Here is a 10,934-nt window from a genome sequence, read left to right as displayed (position 1 = left end):
TAGAGGGAGTGAAAGGTGTGAGTATTTGCTTTCATTATTACACCAGTATTTTGCTTCTGATGAACACGCAGTTTTGAATACATGTCTTTCCTCTGCAGATGTGTTAGATCTTTTTTCTGCAGGATTTTTCAGAGGGGAGAACATGTATCATTTAGCGCACGAGAGGTTTATTCATTATTTTAATAGGGGAGAAGGACAACTTGATAGAGTGAATGATAGAGAGGTATCTGAATTTTATCAGTATGGCTCGCGTTTTGTTTTGGCCCAACGTAATGTTTTAGCATCGTCATGTAATAATTCCATAGTCAATACCCCCCAAGGAAATTCAAACTTGGGTAATATGATGGATAATAGAATGATTGTTGATGATGCTGAACAACAAGAATATAATCAAAATTCCGTGGATAATAATGATGATTATATGGAGATACTGGGTAAGTTTTTAGAAGAAGAGTTGGGTATCGATGCAGTTGCATCTGCTCAAATAACCCAAGGGACAAATCCTGTAAACAATGTTCATCCAGATGTGCAATGTTCACGGGATACTATTGGCTATGGATCAGTATCTCCTCAGCCAGGACCATCTCACGGAAATGTGTCGCATAGGTACGACCAAGTTGGTCACAAACAATTTAAAAAATCAGATGATGGTAACTTCGAAATCGTAAGAGACAGCACAAAAGATTTCACGAATTTTAATCTTCGTGGAAGAGAAATCGCTGTTCGTCCTTCTGGTGAAAACAATATTGAAAATCCAGAAGGATATATTAAGAAATTAGTTAACTTTGCGTTAGACGAGGTTCTCGCTGACGCCCGAGCAGAGGATTACGTTGGTCTCTGTATCGATAGCTCGAACAGTAAAAACAAAAAACCAGCGTATATTCCTTGGAGAAAAAAGAGCGATTTAAGTGCTGAGGTCATTTTAACTTCATTGGAAAATATACTAAATTCCAATGAAGAATTCTTGCTCGGAAATGAACTCCAATTTCGATTTCATATAGTTAAAAACGTTAACGGGCAAGGTATTAGGAATGATTGTAATGCCGCCCGTTATGAAGACATGGAAAAAGTGCTTAACCGTCACATTGTTTATATAAACGGATCTGACATGCTCTGTCTGCCAAAGAGTATTGTTTGGTATTTGGAGAAACTAAATGGAAACAAAGATAGTTTATATAATCTAAAAAGAGACAATGATAAAATTTGGAAAAGTAAAGCAGACCGACTTTGTAGAGATGCAAATGTTAATGTTAAAGCCAAGAATGGTTGCGATCTAAGCGATGTTGATACTTTTCAGAAATATTTTTCAGGAAAGTATCAAATTGTTGTTTATATAAGAGATGAATCCGTTAATGAACGCAAATATAAGGTACTTGTCCCTGGAACTCCTGCGCCAAAACAAATGTATATTTATTATGAAAGAGGTATTACAGTTGGCCATTTCGCACCAATTAAGTGCATTACATCCTTTTTAGAAAATAGAAAGTATTGCACTAAATGTTTGGAAGCATACGATGATCGTCAGCGTAAACACAAATGCGAATTGAGGTGTTTAGCTTGCAATAAGGAACATTACCAAAACCCAACGTTACGAAAAATCAAGTGTGATGCATGTAATAGAAAGTTTCCTGAGGGTGAATGTTTTAATAATCATTTGGCACGTAATAAAGCTGGCTTTAGTGAGTGTCATTATGTAAAGGTTTGTCCCGATTGTAATCGTATGACTGAGAGTAGACTTCGAAAAGTTGCACATAAGTGTGGTGAACATTTTTGTGCCACGTGTAAGGTTCACGTAGAACCTAACCATCAATGCTTTGTGCAAAAATTGAAGCCTACACATATCAAAAGGTTTATGTACATTGCATATGATATAGAAACAATGTTAATGCCTGAAAATGAGAATGGTGAAAGGAAACATGAAGTCGCCCTGATTTGTAGCAGACATACATGTTCACACTGTATGAGTAAATCTCTGGATGATCCCTGCAACTTTTGCGGTGATAAAAATGGAAATCGATCGTTTTCTTTTAAAACAATGGATGACTTCATTAAACACGTTTTAATGGCGCGTCCAGTGTTTCAACGCATAGTAATTTTGGCTCATAATTCTGGGCGTTTTGATGGTATCTTTTGCTTAAGAAATCTAATTGAGAAGCAACATATTATTCCTGATGTTCTGATACAGGGTCAAAAGATATTTTGTATGAATATTGCAAATAGATTCTTCTTCCGTGACACATATTTGTTCCTTGGAATTAAATTATCCAAAATTCCGAAAACGTTAGGTCTATCTGGAAATTTGAAAAAGGGAGATTTCCCATATCTATTTAACACTTTAGAAAATCAAAATTATGTAGGTCCGGTTCCCGCTATTGAATATTTTGATTCTGACTCGAAAAACACGGAAGAAAGACAACAATTAATCGCCTGGCACCAAGAACGTGCTGCAAGTGGCGAGGAGTATGATCTCCAAAAGGAAATGTTAGCTTACTGTGAAAATGATGTTAGAATTCTTACAGAAGCTATCATCAAATTTAGTAATATCATAGAAGAGAAGACGAATGGTCTCCAATGTTTTATTGCTTGTTCCACGGTTGCAGGCTTAAGTATGAAAACGTACCGTACCCTGTACTTACCGGAGAATACCATTGCTGTAATTCCACCAAAGGGATTTCAACATAATGAGCGACAAAGTGCAAAAGCACTCTTGTGGTTAAAATATGTTGAGCATCAAGTTGGTAGGAATATCCAGTACTGTGGTACTGGTCCGGAGGTACGCTTTGGTAAATACAGGGTTGATGGATACGATCCAAGTACAAATACAGTGTATGAATTTTATGGATGCAATTTCCACGGGTGTGTTTCATGTATTCCTAATAACCGTGATGAAATCATTCATGGCTCTCAGGATCCTTGCGATACGTATGAAAGACGGTACGAACAAACCATGAGACGCCGAGAATACATTCAAAATCTTGGTGTAAAGTTACACGAGATCTGGGAATGTACTTGGGACAATAAGGTGAAGACAGATAAAGATTTACAAAAGTTCATTAAAGAACATTGTACTCATCTAGCGGATCCTATTGTTCCAAGAATGGCATATCAAGGTGGACGTACTGAAGTCTTCAGATCATACGTTAATTGCAAGGATAATGAGACAATCCGATACTTCGATATTACATCTCTGTATCCATGGATAATGGCACGTAGACCAATGCCGGTTGGAATGCCTAAGATTCACAGGGGGCCGGATTTTCCAAAAGTGGAAAATACTCATGGATTAGTGAAATGTACCATTATGCCTCCTAAAAACATGTATTTTCCTATTCTCCCATATGTGGCAGGTGGACGCTTACTTTTTGGCTTGTGCCGGTCATGTATGGAAGAAGAGGGAAATGAAGTTGTAGGGGAATGTACACATGAAGGAATGGAGCGTGCAATAACAAGTACATTTTGTACTCCAGAGCTACACCTTGCTCTTAAAAAAGGTTATAAGATCATAGATATTCATGAAATTTGGGAGTTCGAACTCATGGACCCAGAAGAAGGGAATTCAGGTGGTCTGTTCGGGAATTACGTGAATTCCTTTCTTCAAATGAAACAGGAAGCCTCAGGTTTTCCTGCTTCTTGCAAAACCGAAGAAGACAAAAAGAAATACATCGATGAATATTATGCCCATGAAGGCATTAAATTAAATTATAATAATATAAGGAAGAACCCGGGATTGCGCGCAACAGCGAAATTATACCTTAATTCGTTGTATGGGAAATGGGGTCAACGCCCGGACACGATGAAGTGTGCAATCCTCAACAACTCAGAAGAGTTTCTTAGGTACCTTTCATCGGCAAAATATGAAGTTCATTCAGTGATTCCAGTCGGTGATAGGCATTTACTAATGAACTACAAGGACTTAAAAAATGATAACACCCCGTTAGGATTTTCCAATGTCGTCTTAGCAGCATTTATTACTTCGTGGGCCAGACTTAAACTTTATGACCTTTTGACTGCTGTAGGACCTGAACGAGCACTATACTGTGATACGGACAGTATTATGTTTTTACAACGGAAAGATGAGGAACCCGTGTTACAGTTGGGTAATTATCTTGGGGATTTAACTGATGAAGTAGATGAAGGGTGGGAATTTATCACTCTGATTGCTCTTGGCCCCAAAAACTATAGTATGCGGCTTAGAAATGCTGCAGGGGAATTTCGGCACATTTACAAAATTCGGGGGATAACACTGAACCATAGAATCTCTGAAAAAATTAATTTTGAGAGCTTCTATGCGTTAGTGCGAGGAGAAATTGATTCTGTAATAATAGAAAATCCTAGAAGTATTATCCGTAAACGTGGGTTCCAAATCTTTTCAAGACGTGAGACCAAAACACACCGTATGGTTAACAAGAAACGTAAACGTATTGATGACGAAGACAATATTCTTTTACATGACGTACAAAAGACTAGGACATTACCATACGGTTACCAAGAGACTTAACGTTTGACCCACGAACGCCAAATGTGTTTGAGTGTGTGCGTGCTATTTTGTTTGCTATGCAAATTCTTTGTTAAAATTCATATTGAAGCTTTATTTATTTATTTATTTATTTATTTATTGACTCTTATTGATTGTGATTATATTAAGAACATGCTTTAATATTCTAGTCATTTTAAATATTCTAGTCATTTTAATATTCTAGTCATTTTAAATATTCTAGTCATTTAACATTTTAGTCACTTTAATATTGTTGAGTGAGAGTGCGTGTGCGAATGTATAAAAAGGTGAGCTTTCTATTCCATGCATTCATTTGATAACGAGATGTTAAAATTTAATCATCCCTCTACGATTTTAATTGCTGGTCCTTCAAGGGCTGGTAAAACTTGTTTTGTAAATCGTTTACTTAACGAACGTGAACATATGTTTACTACAACATTTCGTGAAATTGTATGGTGTTATGGGGCAGTAATACCACACTTGGATTCTCATGCAAATATTCGTTTCGTAGAGGGAATTCCAGATATGAATACTTTTCACATTGAAGAAAATTCATTATTAATATTAGATGATTTAATGTCTGAAACCAATGGTGATGTCGCAAATTTATTTACAAAATATGCACATCATAAAAAATTAACTGTAATATTTATAGTACAAAATTTGTTTCCAAAAGGAAAATATGCACGTGATATTAGTTTAAATGCACATTATATTATAGTATTTAAAAATCCACGTGATAAATTACAAATTCAATATTTAGCTAGACAAATCATGCCACGACAAAGTAAACATATTGTTGATGTATTTGATGAAGTAACACGTTCGCCTCATACTTATTTATTATTTGATTTAACACAGAAAACAAATGATGCATTACGAATTCGTACTAACATATTTCCCGATGAAACAATGTACGTGTACACAAGCGTAAAAGACGATGAAATCGTAGTTTATGTTTAGTTGTTATCAAGATGTTGAAGGTGAAACAACACTTTAGCACACTCCGTGCTCTGTGTAAATGCAAAGCGGCAAAACGTAAACATATTTTGAAAAATGCTTCAGGTGATTTAATACGAACCATTTCACAAGTTGCTAAAAATACAATAAAAGGGAACATTCCTTTAAATTCTCGTCAGAAGCAACGATTACGTAGACATAAAAAGATCTTGCGAGTTCTTTCTCAACAACGTACAGCATTAAACAAGAAAAGGAAGATATTACTTCAGAAAGGTGGTGCGTTCTTACCAATGTTACTAGGTCCAATTCTAGGAGCTGTAGCAAGTAGTATTTTTGGAAGATAAAAAATCATGTCAGGCTTACGTAAAATGATTTTAGTTCCGGAGAATGCAATGCATCAATTTCAATCAAATGCTAAGTCTATAGATACACATCAATCGCGATTAGATGAAGAAATGTGTAATATTTTACAACGTCGTGATCTTAGTGTTGAAGAAAAATGGAAAATGTACCAGCAAGCATTACATCAATATTTACAATATTCATCTACACAAAAACCTGTTACATTACCTATTGTTGAAAAAGAAATTCAAGGATCAACATCATCTGAAGAGAAGAATCATTCTATTTTACCCGTTGTATCGGACATTTTACAATCAGTACCGAAAACACATCGAAGGAAAACAGATCTATTAATTAAACAATTAATAAATTCGAATAAAATAGATTGGGATCAATCAGGAACAGGAAAGATACATGGAAAACAAATTCCAGGTTCAAATATTATAGATTTAGTGAATGATGTTGTTCGTATGCGAAAATATTCAAGACAACCAGTAGGAATTCAAGAGTTTAAAATTTTGTTAGAAGAACTTAATGTTCCTAAAGAATTTATTTCTACTCCTGTGAGTACACCAAAAGTTATTAGTAGTAAAATTCGTAAAACAGATTTTTAAAAGGTTGGAAAGAATATAAAATGTAATAAAAATGACAAAGTTATCAAAAATATATTATGATTATTCAAATCCCGCTTCTTTATCTAGTATTAAAACATTGCAACGTAAAACTAAATTATCACAAAAGAAAATAAAAGAATGGTTAGCATCACAAGATGCATATACATTGCATGCACCAGCACGAAAAGTTTTCGAGCGAAAGAAATATTATGTTAGTGCACCGAATGAAACATTACAAATGGATTTAGCAGATATGCAAAATATTGCAAAGTATAATAATAATTATAAATATATTTTATGTTGTATTGACATTTTCTCACGGTATGCGTATTGCGTTCCATTAAAAACAAAAAAGGGTCCTGAAATGGTTAAAGCAATCACAAAAATTTTTAAACAGTTAAAATTACCCGTGTTTCATGTACAAACAGATTTAGGCGGTGAATTTTATAATCAACATGTAAAACGTTTATTTCAAGAAAATGAAATTAATCATTATAGTGTGCATTCGGAAATTAAATGTGCATTAGCAGAACGTTTTATACGAACATTAAAAGAAAGATTGTATCGATACTTTACAGCAAAAAATACTTATCGTTATATTGATGTTCTCGATAAAATTGTACATAACTATAATCATTCGTATCACAGAAGTATTAAAATGGCACCTGCAGAAGTAAATGATTCAAACATTAATCAAGTATGGAATACATTATATGGAACATCAATCGCAAAAAAGAAATTAACATGTAAATTTCATCCAGGTGATTATGTACGTGTCAGTAAATATAAACACAAGTTAGAGAAAGGATATTTACCAAAATGGTCGCAAGAAATATTTGTTGTAGATCGATGTATTAAATCAAATCCAGTAACTTATAAATTAAAAGATTGGAATGGTGATGAAATTAAAGGAATATTTTATGCACAAGAATTACAAAAAGTAATAATTAATTCAAACAAAAATTATTTAATTGAAAAAGTACTTAAACGAAAAAAGGGTTGGATTTATGTAAAGTGGTTAGGATATCCGTCAAGTATGAATTCATGCATTAAAGCAAAATCTGTTCAGTCTTCAACATGAATTCAACATTTAAACACGACTTTTACGTTACTCTTCCTTCAAATGCAAGTAGTAAACTTTTTGATAATACAACAGCATCGTATAGAGTAAAACTTGCACAACCTATTGATTTAAGGGATGGAGAATGGGGTGTTGCATTAACACAAATCAATATTCCTTGGAGTTTTTATAATGTAGGTGAAAACGAAAAAATTACCATAAATACTGTAATTGATGGTAAACATGAACGTCACGAAATTAATATCATACCGGGATATTATTCTTCTATAAAAAGTATTTTAGATATGATACCTGAAAATGTACGTATGATAAGATATCATAAAAATAAAAATCAAGTATTTATATCACATATTTTAAAATCATCCGATCAATGTATGATTGGTATTACAAAAGGATTACAACACATTTTAGGTTTTATTAATGAACATTCAACAGATTTTTCTCCTGTTGTATACTTAAAACCACCAAACACACAAGAAAGAATACTACCACGTGGAAAATTCCCGTGCAATTTAGATTATAATATTCCAACTGAAGTAAATGTTTGTGTTGATGTTGTAAAGCAACAACAAGACGTTGGACCTTTACTTCGAAAACTTAATGTTTATGATGAAGAGCATGCACGCATCAAATGTTTTCTATTTCACACACCACACTATGTTAAAGTAGAGAAAAAGTATTTTGACACGATAGAAGTAAACTTAAAAGATGAACACGGGCAAAAACTACCATTTCAATTTGGAACTTCAAACTTAACACTACACTTTAAGCAAAAATGATTTCTGATAGTATTGATGATAGTTTTTACATTACACTCGTTTCAAATGCTAGTACTGATGTATATCCTAAAAATAGTCCGTCACATTTTATTAATCAATTAAATAATACTATTCGCTTATCTGAATCCGATTGGTGTGTTGGTTTAAGTGAAATACACATTCCGCTAACATGTCATAATGTTATCGATGGTGAAAATGTTGTTTGGTTTACATTAAAAGACGGGGAACCTCAGAAAAGTAAAATTACACCGGGATATTATTCAACCGTGTACCATTTAATTGAAGAATTAAATAGTTTCCAAATTCATAAGATTTAATGTGTCAAATACAGTATTCGTAGAATGTGATCAACGTGTTAAATCACATTGTCACCAACACTGTCTTTACAATTAGGATTTTCTGAAAATAAAGATCTTGTTTTACATAAACGTGGATTTAAACAACCTTACGTTGATATTGGTTATCCACATCAAATTTTTGTGTATAGTGATATTGTACAATATCAATATTTAGGTGATACCAAGGTACCATTATTACGTATTGCAACAATTTGCAATGTGAAATACGGAAAAGTGCAAACAATTACATTTCAAGATATTCATTATTTACCAGTTTCAAAATTTTGTTTTAACAATATCGAAGTACTACTAAAGGACCATGCAGGGCGAAATTTGCCATTTCGTTCCGGGACATTGACGGTAACACTTCATTTTAAACGCGCTGCTCCTAAATAAAAGAAATGAAATCTAGACGTATATGTTATCAACGTGGTCGTGGAATACCTTATTTTTCAGGACCAGTTTATCAACGTGGACATGGTATCGGTAGTTTCTTTAAAGGTTTAGCACGTATTGCATTACCATTCCTTAAACAAGGTGCCAAAGCATTAGGTCGCCAAGCATTACAAACAGGTATACAAGTTGCAGGAGATGTATTAGAAAATCGTCCAATAAAGGAATCCGTTCGCGCACGTGTAAAAGAGGCTGGTGAAACATTAAAGACAAAAGCTGTTAATAAAGTTGGTCAGTTACTATCTGGTAGCGGTAAGAGACGGCCACGAAAACGTAAAGCTCCTGTAATACGAATTGGACCACCAATCAAACGTAAACGTTCTCGTACTGTTAAACGTAAAACAAAAAGAAGGAAGACTAAAGATATATTTTCATAATGGCTTTACTTAATTCAAATAGCCATGAGTGTTGTACTTCAGAATTTGACTTATTTTCCGTTCCAATGACACAAACTGCAATAGAAGCAACTTCTCATGTGGAATATCGTCCTATTTCTACACTAACTTCAGAAGGACCTATTGAATTTGTTATTCCTGGTGAAACAGGTGAATTTATTCATCCTGCTTATCTTTATCTTTATGTACGTTGTAAAATTACAAAATCAAATGGCAATAATTTAGATGCAAACGATGTAGTTGCACCAGTAAATAACTTTTTACATTCATTATTTAGTCAAGTTGATATTTCATTAAATGATAAATTAATAAGTTCATCATCTGGATCTTATCCTTATCGCGCATATATTGAAACTTTGTTAAATTATTCAAACGATGCTTCGCAAACACATCTTACATCTTCTTTATAGTACAAAGATACCGCAAAACAATTTAATTCATTAGATGAAACAAATACAGGGTTTAATAAACGTGCTGCTTTTGTTAAGATTAGTAAACCATTTGAAATGTACGGACGTATTCATGTTGATACTGCAAGTTTAGGTCGTGTGCTTCCAAACAAAGTTGGTCTTCGTATTAAATTACACCGAACAAAAGATATGTTTTGTTTAATGCATGCTCCAAATACATCTTATAAAGTAGTGCTTCAAGAAGTTACGATGTATGCACGACGTGTTGACACATCTGCACATGTTGGTATGGAAATAAATTCAGGTATGGTGCATGAAACGGCCAAATTACCTCTTACAAGAGTTGAAACTCGATCATATACAATACCTCAGCAAGTAAATTCATACAATCTTGATAATCTGTTCCTTGGAAATGTACCTAAAGCAATCGTTATCGGATTTGTCTCTAACGCAGCCTTTAATGGAAAATCAGAAATTAATCCTTTTGAATTCCGAAACTTTAACGTTAACAAGTTGCAACTACAAGTTGGTTCAAAATCATTTCCTCCCAATCCCCTCACCCCTGATTTTTCAAATAATTTATACGTTCTAAGTTACCAGACTCTGTTTTCCGGTACAGGAATATTTTATAAAGATGACGGCCATACTGTTACCTATGATGAATATCCACATGGATACACTCTTTATGCGTTTATTCTATCCCCTACTGCTACATTGGATGATACTACTTGGGATGTTGTGCGCGATGCTCCCGTTAATTTAAAAGTATCATTCAAAGAGTCATTAACACAACCAATCACTTGTATTGTGTATGCTCAATTTGACTCACTCATACAAATAGATAAAGATAGAAATGTATATAGTGATAATTCATTTTAAATTTAAATCAGTTGAGTAGCATGAGGGTTGTTGTTCACTTCTCCGCTTACCGTGGAGAGGATGACGATGAACTTATTGTTAAAGAGTTAGCAATAGCTAATCCAGATATACCATTCATACAAAGCTGGATATTTAAACCTTCGTGCGCTACTACTGAACTGTGTGAAACAATAATAGAAGCAAACAAA

Source organism: Thermobia domestica, chromosome 15 (assembly GCF_964235325.1).
Source record: "Thermobia domestica chromosome 15, izTheDome1.hap1.1, whole genome shotgun sequence".
NCBI classification, from domain to species: Eukaryota; Metazoa; Arthropoda; class Insecta; order Zygentoma; family Lepismatidae; genus Thermobia; species Thermobia domestica.
This window is presented reverse-complemented; position numbering follows the sequence as displayed.